General features: G+C 41.6%; 1 long non-coding RNA gene across 1 annotated transcript; it reads right to left on the bottom strand.

Annotated features, from left to right (window-relative positions):
• Positions 1-202: 202 nt before the first annotated feature.
• LOC136793526 (uncharacterized) lies at positions 203-5,045 on the bottom strand. The gene is made up of 4 exons (XR_010838882.1): positions 4,819-5,045; positions 4,034-4,243; positions 2,799-2,940; positions 203-343 (listed from the first exon to the last, which is right to left on the bottom strand). It is a non-coding gene; the product is annotated as an uncharacterized lncRNA (long non-coding RNA).
• Between the last annotated feature and the right edge of the window lie 7,289 nt (positions 5,046-12,334).

Genomic DNA, 12,334 nt, shown 5'->3' with positions numbered 1-12,334 from the left:
AAGTTGTAAAGGATGAAGGGTATAGGATGAGGAATTAGGGAACCTGGCTTTTAATCTGCCTCTGCCTTGGGACTAGTTGAGCAAATCCCTTCAACTCCTCAAGTTACCAAAGGAGAGCTTTGAACAAAATGATTTCTGGGCCCCTAAAATTTTATTGAGGTCTCAAAACCACTGAATCAGAAGATAGAAATAACACTCACATGTGAAGCATCACATGCAGACCACAAAGTTGATTCTCCAAAACCTCTAAAACAGGAAATGGCCGGTAAAGCCTTCACTTGCCCGGTGTATTTCAACCATTTTTAAGACATGCCCCACTTGATAAACATAAAGATCTCACACCCTGTGTTAACATGAATAGAAATGTCAAGATCAGCCTGGGGCCCAAACCAATGAAAGAAATGGTAATATGCTTTTCCAAAGTTTCCCAGGCCTTAAGAGATATTGATAAGGCTCCTTCCCTCCTCCTTCCCCTCTGAGACTCTCTGCCCAGGTTCTTGCTTTTGCCAGAGTCCATGCAGGAAAGGTATCAATAAGCAGGAAGAGCTGTCAGTGACTTTATTTCCTCAGTGTGTTCTCTTTTAGGCTCCTGTACTAATTCCCAGTCTTAGTAAGGCAGAGCCTTTAACAACCAACATTCTGAGATGCTGATAAGGATGAGTGGACTGCCTGTTACCACTCGGAGAAGAATGGGTGTGTGGAAGAAGCAGCTAATGTGAGTGCATAATGATTCCCCCTCCTGCCCCTAAGCTTTCTGAAAAGCTAAACTTACTTCATGCAATGAAATTGTACTGAATGGACAGTGGGATGATGGAGAGTTTGCACTGAAGTGGTTTTTTAAAAAGAAGTCTGATTGTCATAGTAACACTCTGAAAAGATTTTGATGCAACTTTGGAATGACTTCACATTCAATTACATAGGACATCCACTTGGGGTGAGAGATAAGTGCTTCTGTCACTGCAAACATAGAAAGGAAGTCCATTTAAGCTTTTTAGCCAATTTATTAAAGCAGAGGAGAATTATTTTTAAAATACAGTTTCTGACTTTAAGGAGCGTTGGAAAAAAAATTTTCTTGGTGTAGTTTGGAGTTCCCTAATAAAAGAGAAAATGCTGCAAAACATCTTAAGTTTGGATTCCTTGGGAAGAAAACTCGAGGGCCAGGAAAAGCACTGAGCAGTCATTGAGTCCATTTGCTGACCATCAGGAAGGCCCAGGTTTAGGCAGGTAGGACCCTCTTACTTTAAAGATTAAAACCTCCCTTTGTAAACATCCCAATGCTTCAACTCTCACTTTAACATAGTTTTTTTTTTTTTTTTTTTATGGTTTACCTAAATTGGCCGTTCAGTCTGTTTGTTTCATTCTAGCTTCAGGAAAGATCATCACCACCAAAAACGTTGATTGAGCACATTTACATGAGTTTTGTTAGATCAAGAGGAGAAAAAGCTAAAAGGTGAAGTTTCTACCCTTGAAATCTTACAGGAACAATCCCCTCTATGGGCTCAAAACCCTTCTTATAATTATGTATTGTTCAGCTCTTCAGGACATCAAATTTTGGAGCATAGAAAGGGTTTCAGTACTGTCTAGCCCAGTCCCCAAATTAAACACAGTGGAGCAAGTGACACCAGAAGAGATTAAGTACTTCATCCCAAATCACACACAAGAGTCAGGGTCCAAATCGAGGTCTCCCTACTTCCAGGCCAGTACTCCATCTCCAGCTTAAAAGTATCTTGGTTATTTTTCTTCATGCTAGCTGATATTTAGTGGTCTATTCCCTTCAAAGTATTTAAATGCCCACACTGTATCATTTCATGTTTTGTCTCCTCCTATACAGAGGTTTATACCTTGGTCACTTTAATATATACAGGCTCCCATTCCTTGGAGAAATAGCTGATTCCAGGTCTGGAATGGGGAAGGTACAAGATGAGCTTAGACTACACTGTGCTGGAAAGCAAGGAGGTACTCATGGACTATGGGGAACTTGCCCAAAGATGCAGCTGTAACGGCTGTAAGGGCTCCTGCTCTCCAAATTTGGGATATGTCATGTCAAAAAGAATGATGATGGTAACTTCTGAATAAAACAAATAATCTATTGAGTCCATAGTGATAATAAATAAATAATATAAATATATAAACAAGTAAATAAATAGAGAAAGCAAAGGAAAGGGGAAAACTCTACTTTACAGAAGAATGCCAGCCAGTTGTTATGGAGAGGAGGATACAATTAGAAAGTTCACAATTTTACAACCCCCAGTGAAATAACTGATTCAAGCAAAGATCATCAATGAATGTTAAAACCATTTATAAAAGGTCATTGGTCATCAGGATATTCTCATAGTACTAAAAGATCACACAGAGATTACATATTAAATATGAAGGATCAAAAAGCACCTTTACAATGGAGAAATCTGGCAGGGACCACCTTCACAAGTGACCAAATTTTTCAAAAGAAGTGCTAGGGACCAGATATCGGCATTTTAAAAAATTTTCAAGCTGATTCTAATTTCCATCCAGAATTGGGAATACCATCCCAGGGTTTAGATTTACACAAATATGTATGTATATGTACATATATATTCCTGAACTTGTAGTAGACAAATAAGCCATCCCTATCATGGTCTCAGAATTTTGATTGTTAAACACTCCACCTTTACTAAGACTGTGGGGATAAATACATACATCATATATATAATTCCTTCATTCAACAAATGTTTATCTAAGTCCTGTCAGGGACAGCCTGACATTATGCATTTCCTGAAGTGTTGCAATAAGAAGTAGCATCACTTATGTAATATTCTTACCAAAAATGTTTAACCTGAATCCAATCATGAGGCAACATTCTGACAAATCTAGAATGTTGGACAGTCAACAAGACAACTAGCTTAGGCTCCTCAAAATGTCAATGACTTGAAACACCAAACAAAAAAGAAGTGGGGAGTTGTTCTAGAGGAAAAGAAACAAAAGGGACAGAACAATCAGACAAGATGCGTTAACTTTGGTTGGATCCTGTAATTTAAAGAACAAAAACCATAAAATACATTTTGGGGCCAATTAAAGAAATCTGAATTTGGGCTGTATTTTAGACACTGTATTTGACTTAATGATAGTTTTCTTGTGTGTAATAATGATTTTGAGGTAGTATAGGAGAATGTCCTTATTCTTGGGAAATACATTCTGAATTATTTAAGGGTGAGGTGTCATGATACCTGCTTTCAAATGGTTCAGCAAAAAGAGTGTGTGTGTGTGTTTGTGTGTGTATCTGTTTGTGTGTTGAGAGACAGAGGTGGAAAGAAAAAGAAAGAGCACAGCTTTAAAATATTAACAGTTGAATCTAGGTGAAGAGTATACAGGTGCTCACTGTACTATTTCAATGTTTCTGTCCCTTTCAAAATTTTAAAATAAATAAATAAAACATCTTAGTAAAATAGGAACCTTAGGACATAAGCTCCATGAAGCAAGGAATGTATGTTTGCCTGTTTCCCCCACTGGTGTGCCACAAGTCCTTAGAGCAGCCCCTGGCACATAGTAGGCACTCGATAAACATTGTTGGGGGCTTCCCTGGTGGCGCAGTGATTGCAAGTCCGCCTGCCGATGCAGGGGACACGGGTTCGTGCCCCGGTCCGGGAGGATCCCGCATGCCGCAGAGCGGCTGGGCCGGTGAGCCATGGCCGCTGAGCCTGCACGTCTAGAGCCTGTGCTCCGCAATGGGAGAGGCCACGACAGTGAGAGGCCCGCGTACCGCAAAAAATAAATAAATAAATAAATAAATAAATAAATAAATAAATAAATAAATAAATAAATAAATAAACGTTGTTTAATGAAAAACAAACAAAAAAGGTGGCCCCAGCCTGGACTCAGGGGGCTGGCTGGAGGCCAGGGAGCAGGCGTGTCTGCCCAGCAGCGCCCTGCCTGTCAGCGTGGTTCTGAGCTCCCTCAGGAGGCTCCAGCACTAGCCTGGAGCTGCCAGCTAGGTAGAAGGTTGGGGGAAAGAAGAGTCACTCAGCCAGAATGGCTTTCCCATGACCTGATTTCTCACCATTCGCCACGATCCAACTGGAAACGACACGGAGACGTTTCTTATGAGAGTATTAAGACGTAGGCACCCGTCGGCACACACGGGTTCAGCCACCCCGTGGACTCGGGGGGAAAACCTCCTGACCACAAGCTCCAGGAGACCCCGGGCAAATGGGGAAATGGAAAGTCTTACACGAGAGCCACAGCTGACTTCTTTTCTTCATTTTATCTCCTGTAATGCCACCAAAACAGTACATTGTTTTTCAAAGATGAGGTTTCTAAAATTCTACCAGTTGATGGCTTACTACTTTGTTTTTAAATTCTGGGGTTAAGGAAACATATGTATTAAGAAATGATACAATATGAATTCAGAAAATGAACTGGAAGTTAATGGAGGAGTTGGTGGTGAGGGACTAGGGTGCTCAATGAAAGTCCTGCCACTAAAAATGTCTCCATCCTCCTCTTTATTTTTCTCTTTCTCCTTCTCTTCTTTCTTCTATCCTCTTTCTTTTACTGTCTCCTTCCCTCCTTTCCTCCCTCCCTCCCTCCCTCCCTCCCTCCTTCCCTCCTTTCCTCCCTCCCTCCCTCCCTCCCTCCCTTCTTTCCTTCTTTTCTTCTCTTTCTTAAAAAAAAATCACATGAAGCTCAGGCTGAACCCAGCCTCCACCCCTACACCTCCCCAAAGTGGAGCCATGTCCCTCCTAATAGTGACAGTTGGAGAAAGAGGTTCAGACCCTCTTAACTCAGAAAATCCCCCCAGGCCTGTCATCTCTTTCCTGTGTAGACCTGCAAAGGAGGTGATCTTACCTCTCCCACTTAGAAGGAGACTGGCAGTGCTTTGTGAAATGAATTCACATAAGAAAGGGAAGAGCCTGTTTGGAAGAACATCCCCTTCTGCTGCCAACACAAGCAGATCTTTAGAGAGGAGGGAAACTGTAACCCCTCCAAGATCTTTGCTCCCCTTCGGAGCCCAGGCGCTCAGGTTTCACAAAGGAATTTATAGAGCAGACTGACGCCTCTGGGGTTGGAATGGGCTCAGGACCGAGTGGAGAGCGTGAAGAGGGACAGGCACCCCTCTCTGCTTTGTGTGGACTGGGATTGTTTACCAGGGGATGAAAACGTCCTCTCACTGAAAAGGAATGTTTGGCAAGGAAATGACCTCTGGAGGCTCAGCCCAGTGGCTCCCTGGGGAAGCAGTTTGGGTGAGTGACAGATCAGATCTGCCAACCTGGGCAGAGCACACTAGGTGGGGCAGGAGAGGGGGCTGGGATCACAGGAGCTTTGTGATGTTCAAAGCAACTCCTGCCTTCAAAGGACAGCTGTCTCTTGGTAAATTATGTTTTGCAAAAGAAGAAAAAGAAAAATAAAAAATTGAGAGGTGAGAAAGCATATTGAAAAATAAAAGAAATATTTCCTAATGTACCACGTAGCTCAGAGCTTGTCCTAGATCCTTTCAAAACCATGTTTGGTGTTCCTGAGATGGTGTGGGGTGAGTTGCTCTGGTGGCTGACATTTACACTTGGATGAGATGGAGAGAGACGACATTCTTCCTTATTTGGTGGCTCTGGAAGCCACATTCCCTCCTCATCTCTCATCCCATAAGACCCTGGCCCTGGTCAGCAGAAACCCAAGCCATTCAGCAGCTTCCCCCCTTGGCACTTCCTTATCTCACAGTCTTCACTGTGGAATTCCCAGGCCCACCCCAGTGCTTCGGATGTGCTTCAATCCATGGCCTGCCACTTGGCTCCCCTTGTGATGACAAGCAGATAACATAGCTCACATGCCTTCTCCTTTTCCTGCATACCAACCAGACCCCAGCTTCGAAAAGGAAATGCACCACAAACCAAGAGAGATGGAGTTTTATTTTTATATAGACATTGTTAAGACTCTGCAATAAGCCTAGTGCTTTCCCATGTTACTGCTGTTCCCTGAGTTAATCCCCTCAATCAGCTCAGAATTTTTACAGATGAGGAAATTAGTGGGTGCAGAGGTTAATTAAATATCCACAGTCACATAACAACTCTGTGTGTGTTTGTGTGTGTGTGTGTGTGTGTGTTTGTGTGTGTTGACAATAAGGGGCAAATTCAAACCCTAGGCTGACTCCAAGTCCAAAGCGCTTTTATGGTAGTTAAATCCCGTCACAACTACACACGACCCCGATGGCAATCACTCTCAAGAAGATTCACCAAGTTCGGACATCATTAACTTCAGGACAAGTATTCTTTTTTCAAGGCATGCTAGCAAAAGCAGCACTTTCATTATTCATCAACATCACTATGGTTACAACCACAACGCAAATGCAATTTACAAATTTACAAAGACTCCATATCTGAGAAACAACAAGAAAGCAGAGAAAATATTTGCTAAGCATGTCAGTAAATGAATAGGTGTAAACGTGAAATAAAATGGCAGGAATATGTCCAAATCAATAAATATGAATGAGTTAAATACCTCTTTTGAAAGACAGATGCTCTTATATGGGGTAAAACAATATGAACCAAACTATCTGATGTTTTGTAAGAGACACCTTATATCAGGATGACATTGAGAGGATGAAAATAAAGGGATGGACAAAGGATACCATGTAAATGCTACCAAAATACACAGAAGGGGCAATATTAGTACCAGACAAAGTAAATTCAAAGCAAAAAGGCACTAAATGAGACAAAGAAGGATGAAAAACACCATCCAACAAGAATTTCTACCAATAATTTTTATGCAGTCAACAGCATAACATCAGAATTTCTAAAGACCAAATCTGTGTACTCAGGCATGCTAAGAACGGGTACACTTGAGTAAAAAGTACTTTTTGGGCTCGATAGGAACTTGCTGTCTCTTCCAGTGGATAATTTGTATGCAGTGTATTTAAAGCAGGGAGCTTAAGCTCAGACTTCCAGATTGGAAAGATTCAAAATATTTCTGGGAGAGCTTATTTACGCTTTACCAGTGTTTTACATCAGGGAAGCATTATAACAAATAGACCGTGAAGATCACACCACATCCTAAGGAAAAACAAAAAGCCACAGAAGGTTCTTGGAGTGTCTCTTCAGGAAATCCTCAAGCACTCAAGGCCCTTGCCAGTTAGGGTAATGTGTTCATAAATTTCCCCTAACAAACTCATTCCAGCATCAGAAAATGACAAATCAATCAAACTTTAAAGGATTGATAGCTAAACTCTTGCAGGACTGTGGGCATGAATCCAGGAAGGGAATTTATGCCAGAAAATTGAACCCCTTCCTGCCAGAAATGGAAATAAATACAGAAAGAAACCCAGTTACTTCAACTCATATATAGCATGTTTTAGTCAAGAGAGTGAGAATGTAGCTTAGAGCTTCTCACAGATGAGAAGCAAGTAAGGAACTAAAGTGCTCAGTTCTTAAACCTCATCTTCTCCAGAGGGGCTTGGGCCAGTGGAGGAAAGGGGTCAAGAGGCTAATGAGGGTGAAGGTTGTCTGTGGACTAGGCACCTAGGTTCTAAATGATGTCTTTTGAGGGGGACACAATTTGAGTTGATATTAAAGGAAACCTAAAACTAGTAAGTACAAATCTATAATATTTTGTCTGGTAAGTGTAAATTAGGCAATGAATAAATTAGGAACACTTGAGGGAAAATTAATGTAGTTGAGCTCACAGGTACCTTATGTTCTACATCCAAATCCAATAAATACTTCCGGGACTTCCCTAGAGGTCCAGTGGTTAAGACTCCGCGCTTCCATGGCAGGGGGCAAGGGTTCGGCCCCTGGCTGGGGAACTAAGATCCCACGTGCCACATGGCAAAAAAACCACAAAAAAAACAATAAATACTTCCAAACTCTGTGGGAATTCCTAGAATGGAAACCCTACTAGGTGATTGACAAACAAGGTTTTTTGGTGTGTAGATGGATTGAACACATGTGCACACATACGTATTTTTATTTGTATATGTGTATGTCTATACATGTATATACCTATAGGTAGATAGGCAGATATTAATTTGGGTCCTATTTCTATCTCTCCCTCTCCATTCCTTGCGTTCTCTTTTCTCTTTTGCCCCCTCTCTCTGGCCTACTCTCTGCCTCTGCTTTTCATTCCCTGGGTGTCTGCCAGTATGTAGTTCTTTTCTCTGCGCGTCTCTTCATGGCGCTCTCAGTGTATTTCTGTCAGTCATAGGCTGTCTGCCCTTCTCTCTTCCTCTCTTTGTCTCCCTCCTCTTCTTACTTTTGCCTTTTGCTCTGGATGTGCTGCTGCGCCTGCTGCTATTATGCATTTTCTATTGATGGTGTGAGCATTCAGGATGACCAAATACGGTAATGAGTTTCAGTCAGGGTTGAGATCATGGTAGCCAAGCAGTGCTTGTACCCGGCACAGTGCTCAGGAAACTCAGGACTATCGCAAACACTGGCCCACCTCACATCCAGACTCCTGAGATCAAGAGGAGACAGAGAGATGTAGCCAGATCCTGGTTTATAAAAGGCATCAGAGGCTCTCTGTTGGCAGCAGCCACTTGTTAAAATTCAGTCAATTTTCCATCCCAAAGCAATTTACATTCATGTCTCTGTAAGGATCGCTTTGCTGTGCCCTTACTGGAGGGGAAACTGTCTTCCTTAGAATCATTCAGATAATTAGAGTAAATCCACCGGATAAGGAATGCTCAGGTACAACAATGAAACTATTGAAAGATTTTTTTTTTTTAATTCACCCTCCTTTTAAAAGAATGTTCAAAGAAATTGCCACATCAGAGTTATGAAATGTCAAGAATTCCTCTCATTTCTTGCCGTAGCTAATGCCAGGAACATTCTAGAACACTGCAATTGCTTGTTCTTTAGCGTGAAGGATAAAGGATAATTTTGTTTGCCTGAGCTTTAATCCACCTGAGAAATATTTTTCCAAGGTCCTCCTTGATCAAAAGGCTGATGGAAAAACGTTCAACCAACCTATGGGGAAATAACTTTTTTGTTAAAGGACTTTGCTTAATCAAGCATTCGTCTATGGCATTTTAAGGATTTCACTTTTACTGAATCCTTCCAGAACCTGCAGAAAGACTTCAAAATGGACAGCACTAACTTCAGCTGCAGAACACAGCTGCAGTGAAGGTTAGGGGAGATAGGCTATAGTGCGGTATGTCAAGGGTACAGCTTCATTTTTCTGTATTTCCCTTTCGTGATTTATTTTTTTAAAGAGGAGTCCAAATCAAAAAGGCAGGGAAGCCTATCCCTTAAATTCATGACTCATGAAGTTGATTATAAAGGTTTTTTTAAGCCTTGTGGAAGGGCTATGTAGGGTGTGAAACTTCCCACCTATAGGACAAATTCTAAACTGTAATGGGACCTTCCTCTCAACCCAGCCTATTTATTACCATTTACTGAGCATTCACCATATGCCACATCATGGGATAAATGGTTAATTAGCTCATTTAAATCTCACAGTAATCCTTTAATACAGATAAGATTAATATTCCCTATTTTACAATGAAGAAACTGAGCCTGAGGAGTTAAAGCAGTTTGTTCACAAAGCTAAGAAGGAAGAGATCTGGGATTCAAACCCAGGTCTACTGACCTTACAGTCTGTATTTTTAAATACCTGTCCCAGGGCTAAACATGACGTCAGGAGTTCAGCTACAGGGAGAAAATTGGCTCCAAGCCACAATGGGAATGAATGTCCCAGATGGGAAGATTATGGAGACCATTGTAGTAAGAACTACTTAGCTTTGTTAAGCCCTATACATTTGCAAAGCCTGATATCTACTATCTCAGGTGATCTTTTCTAGAATTTAGCGATTTAGAGGTTGTTGTTCCCATTTTAACAGAAAAAGAGACTAAGACTCAATGAGGTTAAGTGAATTCCTCAAGGTCACATACCTGGGAACTGACAGAGCCAAGACTTGGGCCAAGGTTCATCTCACTTTTGTCCTTTGAGCGGCTTCTCCTGAGCCAACTATAATCAATTGAGCATTACTAGTCTGAAGTGTTGTTTTGAAAGATAGTCTCAGGATGGATCAAGACTTGGCAAGAAAAAAGTGTCATGATTGATTAGTCGTGTCGGCATGGACACCAGAATGAGGATTGGCAGCACACTTGCCACAATTATGTCATCATTGATCTATTTTGTGCAATCCCATAATTTTACAGAAGAGGAAATGGAGGCCAGCTTCAGAAATTCTGAGAATTCTCAGAATTTGAATTGAGTTGATTCTAACTGAACTGGAACTGAATTGAATGAACTAAGGTAAAGTAAATGTACCTAGACCAAAGAAAATATGGTAGGCCTGGTAATCAATGTATTACACAGTGAAATAGTTCAATAAAACAGGAACAGAGCTAGAATTTATGAGAAGGAAAATACAGAACATCTCCCTATCTGACATTTCCAATATCCAGAAATCACCAGTAAATTAATAATATTAAATATTATTAATTAATTTATACCTGTAAAAAGATGTTACATGGTAAGGAGGGCAGGTGCCAAGAAAATTGAGTATAGAGATTGAAGAAGCATGAAAAGGAGATTGGCCTCTCCTTCCCCCGGCTGGTTATTCACAGCAGACCAGCTCCTCTGTCTCTGCATCAAAGAGGATTGGAGAGATGTGGAAGGTGCAGAGAAACGATCCACCACTTGGAGCTGCATGCCCACCACTGGGCCTGGCAATGAACTTGAGCTGCCCATGGGACAGCTGGACACAGTGCACTGCAGGCAGCTGGGCTTGAGCCATCTTGCTGTCATTCCACCTAAGAGGGATGTCTATCCAGTGCAGATACCCACCAAGAGGATGTTGCCTATGCCACCTTCAGTGGGAGCTGAGATGGAAGGAGAGCCCAGGAGCAGAGGACATGGAGCTGGAGCCAAATGTTTTAGTCAGGGAGTTACACAGCAGGGGGAGGAACAGTGGGTCTTCAGGATCCTCCGAAGAACTGCTGCTTGCACATCTATCACATGGGCGGCATGGACATTGACTGGCATAAGCTGCATAATTAGCAACGCAACAGGTGAGGACCTTAACTAGTTAAGTGAAGACAAGTTTTCCATTTCTTCCTTCCTCTTCTCCTCTTGCAATGGTTAATTTTATGTGTCAACTTGATGGGCCCCAGGGTGCTCAGATATTTGGTTAAACATTATTCTGGGTGTGTCTGTGAAGGTGCTTCTAGATGAGATTAACATTTGAGTCCATAGACTTGAGTAAAGCAGATTGCCCTCATCTAACCCGTTGAAGGCCTGAATAGAATAAAAGACTGAGTGAGTGAGAATTTGATCTCCATCTGACTGTTTTTGAGTTGGGACATCCATCTGTCTTCACCTGCCTTCAGACTCAGACTTGGACTGGACTTATACCATCAGCTGCCCTGGGTCTCCAGCTTGCCACTTCAGGTCTTGGGACTTGTCAGCCTCCATAATCACCTGAGCCAATTCTTACAATAAATCTCTCTGTGTATATATTTATTTTTCTTTCTTTTTTTTTAATTTATTGAAGCATAGTTGATTTACAATGTTGTGTTAGTTTTAGGTGTACAGCAAAGTGATTCAGTCATACATACAGATATATCTACTTTTTTCAGATTCTTTTCCCTTATAGGGTATTACAAAATATTGAGTATAGTTCCCTCTGTATATATTTAGCACCCTGACAAGTGGAGAGGAAAGGTATAGAGCTTTGAACCACGTAAGATATTGAAGTTTTATACTGTATCAGGCTAAATTGTAACAGCAGAAAGGGACAGGAAGTTTATGGAATATACCTAACTTCTGTTAAAGCCTAAGGAATGATTCGATGGAGTATAATTGGAACTTGGGAACAGCTATTGAAAGAAATCAAAATGTTTCATGTTGGGCTTCCCTGGTGGCACAGTGGTTGAGAGTCTGCCTGCCGATGCAGGGGACACGGGTTCATGCCCCAGTCCGGGAAGATCCCACATGCCGCAGAGCGGCTGGGCCTGTGAGCCATGGCCGCTGAGCCTGAGCATCCGGAGCCTGTGCTCTGCAACGGGAGAGGCCACAACAGTGAGAGGCCCGCGTACTGCAAAAATAATAAATAAATAAATAAATGTTTCATGTTTATACTCCAACAAGTCAAAATTCTTCAGTAACCTAGTTACATGCCTGACCTTATCCCACAAAAGACTTAAAGTCATTATAAGAAGCCATTTGATACAATGGAAAATGAAAACTATGATAAGAAAAAAAAATACAAACTGAATAGTATGATAATCAAGAAGAAAGAAAAGTCGAGTCAAAGATCCACAGGCCTTCCAGTCCTTCCCTGCCATTAGGGTTAAGTCACTAATTTGGTTCTGATTTTCTAGCAGCCAAAGCAGAAAGAGGAACTTGACCCCTTAATTGATAACAGGGATAA

Source organism: Kogia breviceps, chromosome 2 (assembly GCF_026419965.1).
Source record: "Kogia breviceps isolate mKogBre1 chromosome 2, mKogBre1 haplotype 1, whole genome shotgun sequence".
NCBI lineage: Eukaryota > Metazoa > Chordata > Mammalia > Artiodactyla > Physeteridae > Kogia > Kogia breviceps.
This window is presented reverse-complemented; position numbering and strand designations above follow the sequence as displayed.